This window comes from Capsella rubella, unplaced genomic scaffold, assembly GCF_000375325.1.
Source record: "Capsella rubella cultivar Monte Gargano unplaced genomic scaffold, Caprub1_0 scaffold_25, whole genome shotgun sequence".
In the NCBI taxonomy this organism is placed as follows: Eukaryota; Viridiplantae; Streptophyta; class Magnoliopsida; order Brassicales; family Brassicaceae; genus Capsella; species Capsella rubella.
This window is the reverse complement of record NW_006238901.1, coordinates 1-20,237: the sequence shown is the minus strand read 5'-3', so window position 1 is coordinate 20,237 and position 20,237 is coordinate 1. Positions and strand designations below refer to the sequence as shown.

Genomic DNA, 20,237 nt, shown 5'->3' with positions numbered 1-20,237 from the left:
AAAGGCTTCCAAGCTTTTGAGTTTGAAACAGTGAGACTTCACGCAACAATGAGATAATAAGGTTAAGGGAAGTACAAAAAAGGAGTACATATTGGAGATAGAGGGTCGATGTTTGAGATTAGGTCTGGATGAGGTCTGAAAATTAAGATTTCGGTGGGGATGTAGAGGGTCGATGTCTGAAACCGAGTGGGGAGGTAGAGAAAACAAAATTAGGTCTAAAAATTGGGGGTTTTCAATGGAGGCTATTGGAAAAGGCACTAAACTTTTCTAAGTGTCGCGGATCTGAAATTTTTAATTTACAGCCTAACCCTATTGTGGCGTTTTTATTGAGTATCTGCTATTAAATATAACAAAAATTTAATTTTTCCCGATTGAGAGTATATAATAGCGTTTGTAAATGTACAAACGCTGTATAAAAAAACGACTGACCAACCATAACATTATTCATTGAAACTCTATATAATGCTATCTAAACTCAATATTCTTGTAGTGTTGCTCACTAGTTTTTGATGATATATTACAAGGTCGAGCTCCAAAAGTGAATTACATGGTCAACGGACACTAGTATTGTAACGCCCAAACCGCCATCCCTCCAATGGGCCCCATGTTCACCACCAGCCCATGGGCCCACCTCTCTGATGGGCCTCACGTCCTCTCACTAGGCCCATGAGTCCATCAATATCAGACGGTTCGTTTTCTACGTCCCAAAGGCTTTAAGACTTGATTACCGATCCTACAAATCACCACATGATCTTTCCGTATGTTTTGGCCTCACTCCCACAGTTCCAAAAAGTCACCCATCCTATGGAGTTCTCTCAGGACCTTTGACCGAAAAAGATAAGTGCACTTTGGTGACATAGGTGGTCAAATCAATTCATTTAAACCTCTACGCAAACTGGGGCCTCACAAGTATCAATTGGCGTACTATTTGAAATATGTTATTTATCTGAAATGGTCATTTTTATCCAATCTATTCCTATTCCTCAAGGTCCAACAGCATCGTTACTTAATAATATCAAGAATCCGTCTAAAACTATTTAGAGCGTGCTTTTGGAGTCTTGTAAGCTTGATTTGCCATTGTAAAAAACCCAGCTCTTGTTTGGGATAAGGTAAAAATTGGAAAGATTATGAGAGCATATATCATATTGCACAATATGATAGTAGAAAATAAACAAGATGTATACACTCAGTTTGATGTATCAAAATTTGATAAAGGAGAAGGAAGCAAAACTTCTCAAATGGATATGATGTATTGTACAGATATGCCTACAAATCTAGGAAATATGATTTACATTCGAAATCAAGTTCCTAATAGGAAAATGCATCAACAATTAAAAGCTGATTTGGTTGAAAATTTATGGCACAAGTTTTGCGCATCTCAAGATTTCAACTAAATGTTTTATGATTTAAATCTCAATATTTTGTATGTTTTACATTTCATGTCAAGTAATAAACTTTTTTTTTTCAATTAACTAAGTAAATAATATTTAAAATAAATAAATAGTATTTTTTTTTAAACCCTAAGGTTCACCATTGTCCATTGGAGGAGAAAAAATAAAACATTCAACAAGAGGTCGACAACTTTTAATTAATCATAAAACTTTATTAAAATATGTCTAAGAACCTTTAACAAGGGTTCATCTTTGGAGATACTCTCAGTTTAAATACATTATTTTTCATATTCGCTAAGTTAACTATATTTTCATACTGAAAAATCTCTTAAGATTTTTGTGAAGCCTTTTTAATAATTATATTTTCCCTAACGAAGTATCATTTATCAATAATTTATAATATTACAAGACTCATCATATAAATAAGTAAATTTTGTTTAGTTAAAAAAAAATTCTTCATAAGACTTTAAAACATTATGTTGTTTTTTTTATTTTATTCTCTATTTTTAATATCAATATTTATTTAACTAATATATTTATTTATTTTTATTGTGATTTTTGTAGGTTTTGAAACAAATATGCTAAGTTAGAATTTTGGAGCATATGTAAAACTGAAATGTGAAAGGGAAGTTTTTTTAGAAGAATATCTAAGGCGTATGACACCTTCTCAATTTGAGGTTAAACACAAGGTATATCTATCTTCTTTATCTTTGGTTTTCTGTCTTTTATTCATTTAGTGAAAATGTTCATTTCATACTCGTACAACTTCAAAAGTATCAATTTTTATTTTTACAAAGTTGCATTACGAATTTCTATTCAAACTCAAAAAAAAAAAAAAATTTCATACCAATTAGTACAAATAGTGCCAATTTCATAACCTATTTAATTTAACCATAGGACACTCCACGAAAATGTTTGAAGAAACATAATAGCAAATCATGATATTTTTCAAAGAAACTAACACACTGATAGTTTTGATATTTCTAGAAAGTCTTTATCATTGTTTATTTTGATCCGAGTGAAATACTCCTCGCCATTGTCAAATTTCCAACCTTTGACAAAACGCTAATCGTTAACACTTATATACCTTTTTGTGCAAATATACCATATGTTGATTGAGAATTCATAATCCTGTTGTACTTTCTCTATGCTCAGAATATTCTCTATCAATCTCACATAAGACACTCGGCGCCTCCATAGAAGGTTCAACACCAAAACAAAACAATCTGCCAAATTTTTGGTAAGACAACAGAGATTAGCTTGTAAAATTGACGATTATATAACGACTATTTTTTTATGTTTGGTTTCTATATTTTCTGAAAATTAAAAATTTACCTCAAATAAACGTAAAAATAATTAATTAAAATATATCATTCATTCTAAAAATTTTGAATGATTGAATTTAATTGTAGAACTATATTAAAAGTAAAAGATGTAAGAGACACATATTTCTTACATTTTTCTTTGTTTTATTTTTCATTAATATAAATACATATAAAATGAAATTAATTTATGCTACAACATTTTTAGTACATCATTTTTAATTTTACCAAACATTAAACATAATCTTTTTTTCTCCTTTTTTAAAAATAAATATCAGCCTCAAATAAATGTTTAGAAAAGTTCTATTTATTACTTATGTTTCTACCAATAATGTTTTTAATTGACCACCATGGCAGTTAGTTGATGTGTCAAATATTGATGTTGAAGCAAATGACACAATATCAACTGCAGTAAATGACACATTATGTACTTTCTGGGTGGAAAACTACAAACAAATATTTCTCTTGATTGTGGTGCGCAGATGTTTGGTACTGACAATAAGTTTCTCAAAGATTGACAAAGAAGTTGTAAGATAATGGAAAACACATAAACTAAACCAAAGCATTCTCTTGCCTTGATGGAAGAGAAGATGGATCATTGTTCATCTGCAAGCCACTGTTCAATCTCTTTAGCACTACCATTCCTTTGATATTTCTACTTTTTCATTGTTCAAAATTTGTATTTAGTTTTTTCGGAATTGCATTCAATAATAATGCATCAAAGACATGTCAACTTGGAGGCCCAAGAATCCATGTGGCATAAAAAAGATTGTCAAATATTTACATTAATATGTGATTCAGTTCTTGAATTAATTTTCATGGTAAAAAACAAGTAAAGTTGTCCTTCAAGTTTATGAACTGATTAAGAGACTTATTTGGTGAGTTATTTTTCAAGTCCAGTATCAAAGGGATCCACTACAAGAAAATAGTGGTCTTGCAACACCAAAAAATGTTACAATAATTCAAAATATCGTTGCAAATCATGAGGTTGCAACAAAATTGAGACACATTTTGTATTGTTGTTATTTCCGTGTTGCAAACTCACATTTGTTGCACATATGTTACAAAATTTACAATGAATTAAGTTCTTACTATTATGTCATATTATCGCGACAATACTATTGCAATAACTTTGTCGTAAAATTGTGACATATATTTGTAACTTTAAATTGTTACAACTTATTGCATCATAAAACGTATAGAAAATTTGATTACAAATTTACCATGAATAAATTGATTGCTATGTGTGTTGTATTATTGCAACAATAATTATGCAGAAAATAGTGGTATAATCATGACGTTTTAGTGCAACTTTAAATTATCATAAATAAAAACTACTTAAAATATAAAGCAATTATTGTTGCAAATTTGTAGTAATTATTTTTTTCATATATAGTTGTTGCATATAATTTATGAAGATGACCGAATTAAATAATGTCGCAAATATTTCACTACAATTTATATTTGTCGCATTATTACGACAAATATATAGGCATAATTTCATTACATATTTGTAAGATTGCAATTCATTTTGCAACATTAATTTAAATAACTATATTATGTTTTTTTGGCTGATAAATTATTAAATTACAAATATTTATTTAATCTATATTCTAATAGAAAGTAAAAGAAATAACTTATTTTATTAAATAATCAAATAACTATTTCAGCAATGCATAAATTAAAAACTAGTAGAAAAATCAACGATAAACTAAAATCCATAGTAAAAACTTAATAAGCATGAATAAAACAACTACGTAAAATAAGTTAGTTGTTCGCACGAGCAGAGGATAGATGAGGGCACAATATGTGGATCATTTTCTTCAACCCTTCAAGCTTGTTGATCCTCTCTTTGATTTGCTCATTCTCTTGATAAATCTCCTCCAGTTTCTGTTTAATAGCCTCCTCATTTTCCACATGATTTTCAAAGATAGTTGACACTCCACCCTTGACGAATGATTGTCTTATCTCACTAGTGATTACAGAATCATGTATAAACCTACAAATAAAATCAAATTAATTACACAAATAATACTACATAATAAATCAAAAAAATATAAAGTTTTTCTTACCACAATGTTCCAATAAGTCTTGCTGTATTAAGAACGCCTAAAAAAGCCGGAGCGCCTCCATGAACTTGGCCTTAGTTTTCCACAGGATTGATCTGAAAAAATATGTTTCAAAAATAACAACATTAATACTAAAATAAAACTTATAAGACTTAAGCAAATAGTTATATTGCTAATCAGATTCTACAATAAAAATTGTGTTTACCTTTAGGGAAGAAGTTGTTCTTGTGAACGTATTGCATTGATAAAAGTTCTTAAAATATATATAAGCAAAGTAAAACACAATCGTAGCTTTGATATCAAATTGTTTTAGATTTAGCCAAATCTCCAAAATATTATCAACAACAAAAAATTAGCGGGAAGAGGTGGGAATATTATTTATTATTCCCTCCTAAACGAAATGTACAACTTTAAACTAATAAAATTTCATTCGCTGGATTTCTGTTGTTCTCCAAATGATTAAGTCACTTAGTTACAAAATGATTTAGAAAAAAGGTTACGACAAAAAAGGGTCGTGGATGCTTTGGTCAATATATGTGTACTCTTTTTGGCTAATCTAAATGATATACGTAATATTAAATACTTTTTGGCTTATTCATGATCATTATTAAGTGTTAAATTAACTAAAATATGGTAAAAATATTTTTTGACTCTATAGCCATGGACTATACTAGCCACAACATAAAGAATAAGCACAAAATATTTAAATAGCCAAATAATATTATATATACTTTAATATTAATGAAATATGCAACAAATATCTTGTAACTTAATAAGAACATACAAATATATAATATTTTATATATATAGACATATAACTTATATGTTTCAATAGAATAATTAAATGTTGTAATTACATGTTTGCAAGACTTTTTAATATGTCGTAAAAATATTGCTAATTTTTGATGAAAACTTGCAGCTTAAACTTTTGTAGTTAATTAGCAATAAACTTGTAAGAAAATTGCAACATTGCATTTATATTGCAAAAATATGGAAAAATTTATTACAAATTTTTTATTAATACGAACATTGCAAAATTATGTTGCAATACCACTATTTCCTTGTAGTGGGAGTAAAACATGTGTTTGCAACAGTACCAAAAGATGAAGAGTTCATTCTCTGTGATCTTGTTCGCAGGACTTCGTAGTAGTTCGGGGAACTCAAAGTGTCCATAATGAAGGAGCACGTAGACACGCATGTGAATCAAGAACCCTGAAGGAGACCAAATCATTTAAAGTCAAAACGTTATGGATTAAATGCGACATCAAAATGGGGGCATTAGTTGAGAATCATATGATTAAATGGACAGATAAAGACACCCTCGGAGGAAGGAAAAATGTATAAAAGAGAGTTTAAAACATCAAGAAAGGAGAGGCTGGTTTTTCATATTGTTCACCACCGTTTTAGAACACAAACATTGTTATTTTTACTGATGTTCATACATGGACCAATTAGAAAGGAGCATAAGGAGATGGAGAGAGAAGAGATTGAGAGCTTTAAAGAGAGGAGTTTGACATTAGAATAAGTATTTAAGTTGACATTTAAAGAGAAATTATTCAAATTAGGATACAACCGTTATGTAATGAATACAACATCAACACAAATGCATTAATTAATTTTTCATTGTATTAATTACCCGTATAAGTATAAATATGAGGTATTATATTTCGTGAATACACATTATTTTTAAATAATAAAAACACTTTACAAATCTCTTGAGCTAATTGTAGTATTGCTTATGACAAATTCTTTATTTTTTTAAAAAGAAAATAAATCTTGTTCTCCACAACTAATATTAAAGGGTGTAGGATTTGGCTCTCACATTTTAGTGCCGTTTTTGGGGACGGAATTGATGTGATCATAGAAAGCTAGGATCATGGAGCTAATAAGCAACTTGAAGATGGAGATATTGGATCTAAAGAAACTTTGTACGTCCCTAAAGATCCTATAACAAGGTCTAAGAAGAAACAATTAAGTCAAGCTATCACCACACTTCTAGGAAAAACGGCTTTTTCATATTACACAATTACCATGTGTTGAATTTATACATCAAACTATCCATTGTGCGAGAACATACATACATTTTTTCAAATTTAAATTCTAATCTAATGTTTTGTTTTTGTGCCTCAACATAGAAAAACGTGTTAAATGCTTGACACTGTTAATCCTACCATCAAGTGATGCTGAAGTGGATTCCACGTGTGCGTGTGCTATGACATAAAACAACGTCGTTCTAGTCGTTCTAATAAAATAATTTTTTTCGTTGCAAGCTAGGTTGGAACCCGCGACACGTCCAACCCTATTAGTCTCCCTGTAACAACTCAAAGATAACAAACTATTGGAAGTTAGTGAGCAAAGAGTTTATATATAATCTTCCGTCTGAAAATTGTATGAGCAATATTATTGGGATTTAATATATTATTGGAATTTAATGAGTAAAAAATTAATATATATTATTAGGATTGGGTATGCTTATCCAATCACATTGGTTGTGATTCAAGATACTTAAGCGTAGACAATGAAGGTTTTGTCACTTCTCTACTCTTGGTTAATAACGTGTCTATATTCACACAATTGAGCCATCCAATTTATACATGCGTTCATCTCTTGTTACACCACACATGAAGTGTTCTAGGGGAATGGATCTTCTATCCAAGATCCTTTCAAGTAGTATGAGAGCCAGGTTCTTGTCAGAAACGTAGGAGACAATGAGAAAGGAGAAAACAACCAAAAATTGATGTTTGACGTTATCGCAGTCCACACGTCTAAGTTGTTGGTTGAAAAGTTTGAAGCTTTTAGGCATGAAAGTGAAGAAACAAAGATGAAAACACCTACCAACAAACTAATAAAAAATATGAAAACACTATGATTCTGATCTCGCTATGGTCTTTGAAAGTGGAGCTTGGGCGTTTAATTACTTGAGTATTACTTTGGAGAGTTGGATGGCAAACTCTCCGGTGGAGTTTTTAAAAGTGTTGCGAGTGTGGATTTTTCTTCATAACATTCCGGTGATTCATTACATTGCGAACACTATCAGAGAGATTGCAAGCCACATCGGACAAGTTACTCCTGTGGCCTTTGACTCGATGAAACCTTAAAGTAAGGGTTATGTGTGTTCTCGTGTTCTCTCTATAATTCACAATTAAAGCATCTAAGGCTGCATTAATCGTGGCTACATGACAGAAGGGATTGTTTTTTTATATTATAAACTTCACCTTCAAAAGCGTAGATTTTTTTTCAATACTCGTTTTTCTTTCTATTCCAATCCAAATCGGCGAGAAAAAAAATAATAATGATAATCAAATCGCACCATCTCTGTAATAAGTAAATGCCTCTTTTTCTCCGGAAGTTGTCGGAATGACTCGTAATAAGATATCGGCTACAATTGTAAAGGTTTTATCAATAAAATTTCCATTTATACGCGATCTTGGCATAGGTAGTAATCCATTCTCTAACTCTTTTTATTTCCTTTACCTTTTCTTTTGTGAGAAAATTTTCTCACAAACAAAGGAATTGTATAGTACGAACTAACATAAAAGCGGACTCATAAAAAAAACCTTCTATCTACTTCCAATTTTTCCGGTCAAAAAAGGTATCTATTAACCATAATCTAAAAAATGATGAATAACTCGCTATTCATCCAGATACTCAGACATAATCCTGATGTCGGAGAGATGGCCGAGTGGTTGAAGGCGTAACATTGGAACTGTTATGTAGACTTTTGTTTACCGAGGGTTCGAATCCCTCTCTTTCCGTACTTTCAACTAATTCACCAATCTTACGTGATTGACCACCATGTATCAAATCCAATAAAAAAGAATAGATATAAAATCTACCTTGTTTTGATTTTGAAATAGATTCTCTATTCCTAATTTATTTCATATGGAAAATGCTGGGAAGAGCAAACAGATCCAAATCTCCCTCCCAAATCGATGATACATGAATAGGAAAAAGATTCCTCGACAAAATCCCTTACCTTGTGCCTTTTTATTTTTAATGGCAAAGGGGAGTTGTCCGAACTCTTCTTCCTCTAACTCAATATCCATTGGAATTATTGATGGCATTGGTCCTATATATGTGTTTCCATCTTTTTCAACTTCCTCACTATATTTTCTCGAAGGACCTTTTAGTAAAACACACCAACCAGTTTGATCATTCTCCTTCGAGTAAAAGACTTGCTTAGCCAGAGATGCCAATATGAACGGATCTCTCATGAAAGAAACTTGACTTTGATTCAAGATAACAAACGTGAACCCATCTTCTACTTTAACCCCGTTACCTCTAACTGCCCATTGATACCGGAATATAGGAACGTAGAATACATTATAATCCAACAATATAATTTCTATTATTCTCCCATAGTAAGTAATTAAATCAGCCACTTGTGAAGTATCCTTTGCACTCTCTCTAAACATTGCAGTAGCCTCAGATCACAGAGTCTACAGGGTGTCTGAGTTTCTCATCTTTGCTCTTGTTAGTAGCATGCCACCTTAAGTTTCTGGCCATGTCATCAGACCTAAACAATCGCTTTAGCCTAGGGATTATTGGAAAGTACCGTAAAACTTTATGTGGTACACCTTTCTTCACCTCACCGGTTTCTAAGTTAACCTTCGACCTTGAAGCCTTGCAATTTGGACAATAGTCAATCTTCTTTAACTCCTTTCTAAATAGGCAGCAATCATTCATACACGCATGAATCTTCTCATAACCCACATCAAAATATTTAAAAAAATTATTTACATCATACAATGATGTATGCAGCACGTTTTCAGCTGGTAACATCTCTGACAGTGTGTCAAACAGATCGTTGAAATTCTTGTCAGACCAGCCATTCTATGTCTTGAGTCGAAATAATGAGACAATAGTTGATAGCTTGTTCTAACTTTTACAGTTCTGCATCTGCTAACTTTTTCTGGAATTCATCTTCTCTACTGTCCTCTACCTCCTCAATCTCATAAAAGTCATATGCATCATCAAACCCATGATCTTCATACTCAGCAGCTCTGTATAACCCAGCAATCTCTTCATTAAAATGATTTACTTTCTCTTCAGCTTCAAAAACTGAGTTATATTCTCCATGATGGTACCAGTCCTTACGCAGCTTGTAAACATCATCCATACCTCTTGTTACAAGATGGTCAACAACATAACTACATGAATGACGATCTACAATGCGACAGTCTCTACAAAGGCAAATTATGAACTGACTGTCTCCGTTATCTAGTGAGATAGTCTTGTAAAAATTCCATGCACCTATCTCATAAGCATGATCATGTCTACAAAGATGCTTCATGCTTTTTCTAACATTATATGATCTTACCTTCATTAAAACCGTTTGAGCAACAATGCATATTAACTAGTCATCAAATTTGTATAACCGATTACAATTTTACTACTACATATAAGCAAATACATTGAATTTTAAAAACACATCAAACAGACACAACAACCAAGATATAAGTAAAGCCACTTCAATGTAATAAATCAACCTAAATATACTACGAGAAAAAGAACAGTTGCATAGTCACTCTAATCTCATAGCAAACACATCACATAAACAATGAATAATGCTCTTTATCAAACAGAAATAACAATACAGTCTCTGTAGTATCTATTAGTGAAAATATTGAGAGCAAACCTTACACCAAATTAAGAGCAAAATCCAATGATTGGGTGATAATGTATAGCTTCGTAAATGTGTATAACATGTCACCAAAACTTGGAAACATAACAAAATCAGTCTACTCATTCGTGAATCTACTTAAACTTGAAAGAATCAGTAATGTAAAAAGCTTAATCCAATCCAAATCAAACCCAACTTTGCTTAGATATATGGTTGCAAAAACAAGACATTTCTTTTAAATGTTTAAATCTCATAAAGTAAACCTTGAGAGAACCTAAATCTCATAAATAAAACTTAAATCTCATAAAACAAATTGGGAGAACAAGACTAAGAAGATATAAAGCTATGAAATAGCTTACCTAGATATGCAATCGAAACCAGATGTGCAATAGAGAGAATGATATCGAGCTGAGCACTGAGGGAGGATGAAATCGACCTAAGATGTGCGACGGAGAAGATGAAATCCACCTGAGATGTGCGAAAGAAGGGATGGAATCGAACTGATACAAGAGGATGAAATGGAGCTTATATTAGCGACAGAGGCGATGAAATCGAGCTCTTACCTGACAGAGGGAATGAAATTGAGTTTGAAATAAAGACTGAGAGGATGAAATCGAGCTTCTAATTGGAACAAAGAGGATGAAATCGAGTTCCTCTTTTTGGGGAAGAAAACCTAATTTGTCGAAGAGGGATAAAACGTAAGTGTTGGGCGCTTAGAACTGAAAATTTTAGTAAAAATTACTAAGTGTTGGGCGCTTAAAGATATTTTATTATCCCGCTTATCGTTTTGATACATTAGCGTTTTTCTATTGCTGTTAATATAACCTAAAATCTCAGCATATCACTTAGCAAAATCGTGCTATCTTAATGTGCTATCAAAGGCACTTTTTTGTAGTGAGTACACCCACAGTTGGTGTCGATCGATAGTGTCCTAAAAACTGGACACGAGCTTTACAATTTCAACCTTGTTAGCTTGTTATATTCATTAGATTATTATCATGGCCCTTGTTATTAACTCTTTAACTAGGATAGGATCCACGCTATAGCGCAAGAGAATATTTACATATACATATGATTTTTAACGTACTAGAATATGTTATATTTTTATTTTATTGCGGTGTAGTCAATTAAGGTGTAAAATATATTTATGTAAAGAGTTTGGATAAAATAGTAGAAATATAACAAACTTTAGGTTCTCTCACGTTGCATTGTAGAATTAATAATCTAGACCTTGATTCTTGCTATTCTATTAAGCAATGTTTAGGTTCCGAGGCCCCACATTTAAACCTGTCTCCCAACTTAGGATTTGTTTGATTACTTGAGACCAAGCAAAGAATAAGTTTGAGGAAGTTGATATTTCTGCATTTTACTTGATTTTGCATTGCATTTATCCTTCATTTTGTTTTTTTAAGTCTTGTTCCTTAGGCATTAGGAATTTTAAACTCTATTTTGCATCTTTAGAATAGTCTTACATTAGCATTGCATGCATGGTTGCATTTGAGCTTAAAAACATATGTTTTGGAATCTAATTGAGCTAAGGAATGAATTTAAATGGAGTTATGTACTAAGACAAGTGGAGAAGTAAGAAGGAGACTTGGAGCACACAACCACATCACACAATGTATCAAACGATTGAGTATGTGATCGCGTGATTGGAGTGAAGACTGATGCTCGACCGAAGCACACATGAACTACACTACCTATTAGTGACTTAAGGTTTTCCTTCTTTCATATAGATAGCACATTTGTCAATTAGAAGGATCTCGCTTTTAATTAACGTATAAGGCTTTTAGCCACCAAACTTCTAGAAACTTGTAATCCAAATATGTTTTAAGTTGTTAAGAATTTGCACTTGCGTCTTTGTACAATATTGATCCTTAGATCTTGATCTATATAAATATGTCTATTTTAATATTTTTCTAGGTTTGTGTTCTTCATCATATTTTATGGGTTTTATGTAGTGATTAGAGTTCTTAAGGATGTATAGATTATATGAAGAATCTTAGTCTATTAGGATGCCTAAACTTAGTATTGATTGCTTTCTGTTGTGGACAAATGTCTTATTAGCTAGTTTCATTATGATCATTTGGAATTAGGTCTTAGACATTTCAGCACCAAAAGTGTGTTTGATGAAATGTCTGAAACAGCTAGTACCAAACATTTACATTTTTAGCCTAAGCGATTAGATGTCTAAGATGATTATTGACATTAATGATTTAGAATTTAATGTTTGCTTGATCATAATTCATCAAAGGGATTTGACTTTAGATGTGATTAGGTTAATTTGATAGTTTATGCCACAAAACTAGATTGAATAGTTTATGAAGTTCACTGTCTAGGGATAGCTTGATCGAGTTTGTTTGGCATCTACTTAGATTAAAAGACTCCACTGAATCGATAACCGGTTATCCTTGAGAGCTTTACTCTTTTGATTTTTTAACTAGTTTAAACTACGTTTCATTTTATTTTATGTTAGTTTTTGGGTGCTTAGCTTATATTCCATAGTTTCACCTTGTTTAAATTCAGTTGCACTTAGGATTATTAAAAACTTTACAAAATTGGCTTGGCTTTTAGTTCATGTTACAATTCTGATTGTTTACTTTCGCACTTATTTGGATCGATAAACCCTTTCCACTAAGGAGATTGAACATAAATGATTAAAAATCCTTGTATCAACAAGCTCTATAACTTATGACCTATAAATCGAAGAAGTCAAAGATATCGAAATCGACGACAACAAAAAACTTTCTTACTTTTTACCAACTGGTTTGTTCCCAATAATATTATATCAAATTCTTTGTATACAACATATTTGATGTTGACATTATGCAACATATTTTATGTTGACATCTGCAAAGTCCGCACAACACGCATGCACGAGTTGGACATTGAAATTCCTCAAAGGAAAAACATTGCTATAAATTTATATCTACCAATTCTTATTGTGAGCACATATAGAGATACAAAACCCTCAGACATAAAAATTTGATATATTTCGTACCACACTATCATGCACACTAGTTCCGTACTGCTCTACGTTTAGATTTCGAGTTATAAAATGGTACATGAGAGTGTTGATCTTGATAATTGGATGAAAGATGATGAATGGACCTCCCATTTCTCTCGATTTCATTAGAGGTTGAAGCAAACTAAGAAACAGATCTAATTTTCATTCCATTTCATTGATGCTTCGAGATCATTCAGATCTGATGGTGAACTGGTGAGTTAAGAGACCGTTGACGCCATTGTCGATGAAAGCAAAGCGGTGTCAAACTATTTAACGACATCGGAGACCAAAGATATCAAAGAAAGTCGGAGCCGTATGAACTAGTCCGAGATTTGTGCTTGTGAGCGATGACCGACGGAATTGTCTGAACTCGTCGGAGATTCCGGGTAGCGAGCGACGACGTAGTTAAACAAATGATGAGCATGTAACAAATTAAGTGTTTATAACACAGATATATAATAGGTTTTTTGTTGAATTAATGACAGTATTAATGGAAAAATAAGTAATAAATGGTAAGTTAGGAACTAAAACTATGTTTAACGGTATTTAAAAGATTTTCTCTTAAGAATATTATTTCGAATTGGCTTTAAGTTGACCTTAAAAAGCTGTTGACAAATTATTTAAACACATACAATGCTTGTTCCGTTCATTATTTTCTGTAGGAGTTAATTTTTACAAGCTTTTCTTGGGCTCTATTTCATAATTGGAAAAACACTATTCTGTATTTAGTTGGGTCATTCTAGCTAGACTCATCTATTTCACGGATCAAGATTGAGTCATCATAATTAACATCAAACATACATTAATATAAAAAAAACACATATGCTACATGCAAACAGTCCATACGAGCATGTGCAGGCTATGCCACTTAACCTTGTTTATTGCCTTCCACTTAGGGCCGATCGGATCAAATTCTCGGGAGCTCCTCAAGCTACCAAAAAATGAGAAAATTGTCTACATTGACATGAACAGTGACAAAAATTGTATGGACTGCCACTTTCTTAATTGGCTTCTCTCGCCTGCCACACTCAACAACAAGAAAGACAATTTTGCCCTTATTTTTTAAAAAAAAATTATTCCTTTTTCTCTCTCATTTCACTCACCTTTTTATTTCTCAACACTTTTTGTTTCTCTTTTTTTTATATATCTCTTCTTTTTCTTCTACATTGTTTTCTAATTATCCACTTATAATTTTTTTTAAGTTTCAAATTGTTTCAATACAACATCTATTTTGATCTACCTGCTTCTGTTGTAGATGAGATAAGATGTTTCATTTGAAGATGTGTGTTACACCCGGTGGACCGGATCTATTAGCCAAATTTTGCATTTGTCTTTCAATGGACGAGATCTGGTAGATCGATGGACTAGATCTGATGGACTAGATTTAGTGGACCAGATCGGTGGACCAAATCTGATGAAAACATCATGGACAAATATTCATGACACATTCGAGCATCAGTTGTCCATAGACGGGTAAAATAGTAGGTGATGAAAGTATGGTTTCCACTATACTGGGTGGACAATATGAGTAAAAAGTCCATGGTAGCAGCTCGGATGGTGGACAACTGGGGTGTGTAGAACTACATAAGAGGATGGTGGACAACTGGGTGTGTAGAAAAAACCTTCTTTTTTTTTTGATTTGCTATCTAAATACAAACAAAATCAATAGTCCTATGGTAATAGCTTACGTTGTCACCAATTAATACCCCCTGTAGCTGTCGAAAATAATGTCTCATCCCATCAAGTTTTTGAAAACTGTGCAAAATGCTATCCCTTTGGTAGAGGGTATTTTCGTCTATTTGCCCACAACCTTTTTACTGTGTATGGCACTTCATAGAAGACCAAAAGAAAACTAGTAGTTCCAATTATTTTGGGTGTAAAACTGGCATTATAGATAATATTCCCCCAAAAATATCTCAAATACTCTTTTTCTAAAAACTAATTTAAATTTTATTTATTTAAATCAGAAAATAGAAGAAGACTTCATAACCCTTAAAAGTATATAGTATGTACGACTCAACCAATCTAATTGGTTCTTTAATTACCCGAACCCATTTTTTCTGGGTTGAATTTATCTTAAGCAATTAACAATTATTATTTTTTTAATTTTCTAGATTTCGAATCTTCTTCTCTTTCGCATAATATAGAAACCCAACTGTGTCTCTTCCTCATATATGGATAAAGTTATGAACAACTCCAAATTTGTATAACTTCATATCGATTTCTTCTTTTCGATTTAAGTTTAAGAAATTTTGTTCTCAAAACCGTGCACAACTAAGTACAACTTGGTTCAATTATTCCCGTTTAAAAAAAAAATACTCAAACCAAAAGATACAATAGTCACCAATTCCAGTTGATTATGAAGAAACAAAGCCGTCTAATGGGGATTCAACAATAAATCTCTTAACTGTGTATAACTATGTATAACTTGGTATAACTATGTTGATTTTGTAATTTAAAAGTTTTTAAAACTAAAAAATACAACTTCATAAAACTTGGTACAACTTAATATGGATCGTATGATCGTATATAGATATTTTCAATGATTCCTTCGTCACACCTACACCTCTTTAGAATTTCATGAACCTTTACTATTGCTCGGGTAAAGGAGGTTTCACTTGAGTTCGAGGCTTGGGCTTTTTTCATATTGAGTATTCGAAACCATATCGACAAAAAAGATAAATTTATGTCTCAGAGTTACTCAACTGAACCAGTTGTACAAACTCAAATTGAATCTATAACTGTCGAGTATTGAAATTGAATCTTTCAATTTATTTGCAGGGAATAAGAGCTTTTTTGGTGTTGGTGGACTCGATGTCGCATCTTGTTTGGACATGATTTCTTCTAAAACCCTTGAAGTTCCCTTGCAGGAGAGCTCTATCGCTTATCGTTCTAGCACCCTTACATGGGAAACAGAAGATAACATGGCGAAGACTACCTCTTTACGGAAGAACACCCTCTTGTTGGCGTGGAAGGAATACATTTTGGTTTTGCACTTGTTGTTGGATTCTCAGCTCTTTACAAAACCTTAGAAGTCACTTGAAGTCACCGTTGAGCCAGGAAGAATTTTGCTTGTTCTCAACTTTCTTCACCTCCGGTTTATCTCTTTGTTTCTTGTGTTAATCTATTGTATTGTCTATGTGTTTGCAGCCTCTTCAGCCTTTAGTGCTGTGTACTTTGTAGCAGGTCTTATGCTGTCTTCCTCCTGTAATGGTGGCTAATTCTGTTTTTTTTTTCATTAATAAAATTGTGGTTTACAAAAAAAAAAAAAAAAAAAAAAACAATCACAAGATCTGAAATCGGATCTCAAATTATCAAAGCCTAATAACTGGGAAATTTGGGATTAGTTGGATGGGAAAATAAAATTAATTTTTTTTATTTAGACAAAATTTTCAAAAAATGGGGAAAATGTGGGCCACATCGTATAAACTGCACGTAAACACATGGAGTCACCAAACATGACACGTGGCACCGTAGAAATGAACATAGTTGTTCCTAGTTTCCAAGTTGTACTCTCTTTTATATAGTTGTATTTTTTGAGATTTTTAAGTATAGTCAGTTATACTTTTATTCAAACAAAACCTTTGTAGTTGGACTGAAGATTTTACTTATTTTTATTACATTCCCCATATCTTTATGCAAAAATATGAATCAAAACCTTATTTTTGTGTGTTTTTAATGTAATTGAGTTAACAATAAGATAGTCATCTTAAAACTATAAGGTCTTTCTTGTATACAAATGAATTTAATGAACACTATCTTCTTCTTTTTTTCTTTTCTTTTGATGCTATCTTAGAAGATTTGTCACACAAATTTCAATTAATAAAGTGAATATGAAAGATTATTAACATTTTCCAAAAAAATATATTTATAAAGTACTTTTGAATTTTTAAGAAATTGGTCGTAGTTGTACCGTTAGTTGTACCACATTTTACAAACTGAATACGAGCAAAGACATACGTAGTTGTACCATTACAAGACCGAGTTTTACCAAGTTATACAAAAACATAAACTACATATGTACATTGAAAAATACACTAATCTTGAATTTTATCTTGGCTGTGAAACTAGCTATCCAAGTTTCTCTCAGGCTGTCTTTAATGCTTTCGGAAGGTTAGTCTCTGTTTTTTCTACCTATGATTTACCACGATTCAGCAACTAGAGTCCATTCATATTTATTAATCGACCCATAATAGATTATAATTGTCAACACAAGTTTCAAATCTAATTAAAATCTCTAAAATTCAAATAAAACAACCCAAATCGATTTAATACTCTATGGATTAAAGGAGATTTAAGCTAAAAGTAATAGGAAAAAGAAAATATAAGATTTAAATATTTAAGCTTGAGTTTTAATGGTGAAAGACTGGAGAGGAAGAAGAGACGATGGAACCAATTTTGAAGTGTTTTTTTTTTGTTTTGACAAGCAGCAATTTTGGATTTTTTTATAATTAATTTAATTAAAAATTGGTTTGATGAATCGGTTTGAATCGGTTTGGTAAGGGAAAACTTGGGGATTGCAATTTTCATTAAGAATAGAGTGAACTTGGGGATTATACTAGGAAAAGGGAAAGTGTCTAGAATTAGGAACTCCCGAGAATTCAATCCAACAGAAATAGAGCAACTTTCTTCTCAGGCAAGACACATAATAGTAATTCAATTTCTCAACCTTTGAATCTCAGATCTCCGATTCGAAATCCGGCGAACATGGTGAGAGATATTGAGGCTGAGATTAGAGACGACCAATGACGTAGCAAAGCATTCTTCGTCAAAGTCTCTGACTCTCTCCACGCCACTTACGTTCCGATGAAATCCAACTACGAAAAAGAAGAATCTTGTTGAGATGAGGATGAGTTTGGATTCCACGAGAAAGAGTTGTTGGGATCAGAGTCCTCCGGTGATTCATCGCCGTGACGCCGCATTGCTTCTTTCTTCACCACGTCTCAAACCCAAATCGGTACAGGTTTTTTTATCTTCATCTTAGTCTCTTCTGTAAAGCGAGTTGATTTAGTTACTAAGCGCTTTTTGGTTTCTCGAATGTGAGGGTTTCGTCTCTTTGCAAACCAATTTGATTTTTTTTCCTAAGTAATTTCAAGCTAGATCCGTTCTTAGGTGCTTTATGATGTGCTTGATTGTTCTACTTAGTTCAATTCTGTGTTATTTTCTACTTAGATGATTGGGTATTTGCTGTATCTGCTCGTGTATCTGCTCTCTCCATATGCTGACCTTCGTATATGTCATACCTATGCAGGGGGTTAGGGCCTTACTCTGCACCTATCAAGAAAGCTGAGAAAGAGATTTAAGGAACTCACCAAGAAGATCAACGATCTATGTGGTATGTGCACACTCTTTGCTGCTCAAGTGTTGGGCTTACTTTGATTAGCTAATGACTTCTGTTTACGGAATGACTAAAATGTTTATTGGTTGCTTATATGGAAATATGCAGGTACCAAGGAGTCTGATGGTTTAGCTCGTCCCAGTCAATGGGATCTTGTATCTGATAAGCAAATGATGCAAGAGGAGCAACCTCTGCAGGTAGGCTTTCTTTCCTAGATAGTTGTCTGAAACGTCTTCTTATCTCATGGTGACTATAAGGGGTTAAGGTAAACGTTATTCTCTGTCCAGGTTGCGAGATGCACAAAGATAATAATGCCAAACACTGAAGACGCCAAATACGTGATCAGTGTCAATCAAATTGCGAAGGTACATTATAATATATACCTTGGCTGCTGTTTCTGTTATTCTGCATAATCAAGTGTGTGTTTTAAAGCCTTTAATGTTTGGTTATACATTCAGTTTTTTGGTTCTTAATTCCAGTTTGTTGTTATTTGTTGGTCACTCATCCATGTGTTAAGAGGAATGTTTCTCTTTCATTTTTGGAGTTCAGATTTTAGTTTCTAGAAACTTTGAAAGTTTTTCTTTTACTTCATGATTTATCTTGCACCTGAATGTTAAGGATGATCATATACACGTTTTTCAGGAGTATGCATATAGTGTTTGGTTGACTTATTGCTTGAGACCTTAGAGACCATTTCCTTATAGTCTCTCTTACACTCTCTTCTGATTTTTATGGTATTTTGAACAGAAAAATTTGTTAAAAATTAGTCTTATACACTCATGGTTGTTGTTATTTGTTGGTCACTCATGCATGTGTTAAGAGGAATATTTCTCTTTCATTTTTGGAGTTCAGATTTTAGTTTCTAGAGACTTTGAAAGTTTTTCTTTTACTTCATGATTATTCTTGCACCTGAATGTTTAGGATGCTCATATACACGTTTGTCATGAGTATGCATATAGTGTTTGGTTGACTTAATGCTTGAGCCCTTAGAGACCATTTGCTTATTGATTTTTATTTTTGACTCTTTATATCAAATCTTAATCTGAATCTAAACAATATAATGTTGAGGGATGCATGTAACTTTTGTTTGTTGATTCGTTAGGTTTCCAAGTTTACTAATCGTTTTATACTTTACTTAATGTTTTAGGAATATTTTGTTTCGATTCTAATCCTTGGGAAGCTTGTCTCCGCTTCAACGAGGTATTTCTTTTTATTTCTAATTTTTTTTTTGTTTTTCTTTAAAACCCAAAAATGGTCTAATACACAAAATACACAAAAACACAAAAAAACATTAAAACACAAAAATACACAAAGTTAGAGCTAATACACAAATACACAAATACACAAAAATAAACCAAAAACACAACAAAACACAAAAAACGAAAAAACACAAAAATACATAAAATACACAAAAAGATAAAACTTAGAGCTAATACGCAAAAAATACACAAATACACAAAAATAAACCAAAAACACAAAAAAACACA

The 20,237-nt window shown here is 32.3% G+C and overlaps 1 long non-coding RNA gene and 1 other non-coding gene across 2 annotated transcripts; both read left to right on the top strand.

Moving 5' to 3' along the window:
- The first annotated feature begins 8,450 nt into the window (after positions 1-8,450).
- TRNAS-GGA lies at positions 8,451-8,537 on the top strand. The gene has a single exon. It is a non-coding gene; the product is annotated as a tRNA-Ser (tRNA).
- A 9,499-nt stretch (positions 8,538-18,036) lies between these two features.
- Positions 18,037-19,116, top strand: LOC111829038. The gene is made up of 4 exons (XR_002832619.1): positions 18,037-18,369; positions 18,664-18,747; positions 18,859-18,947; positions 19,038-19,116. It is a non-coding gene; the product is annotated as an uncharacterized LOC111829038 (long non-coding RNA).
- The last annotated feature ends 1,121 nt before the right edge of the window (positions 19,117-20,237 follow it).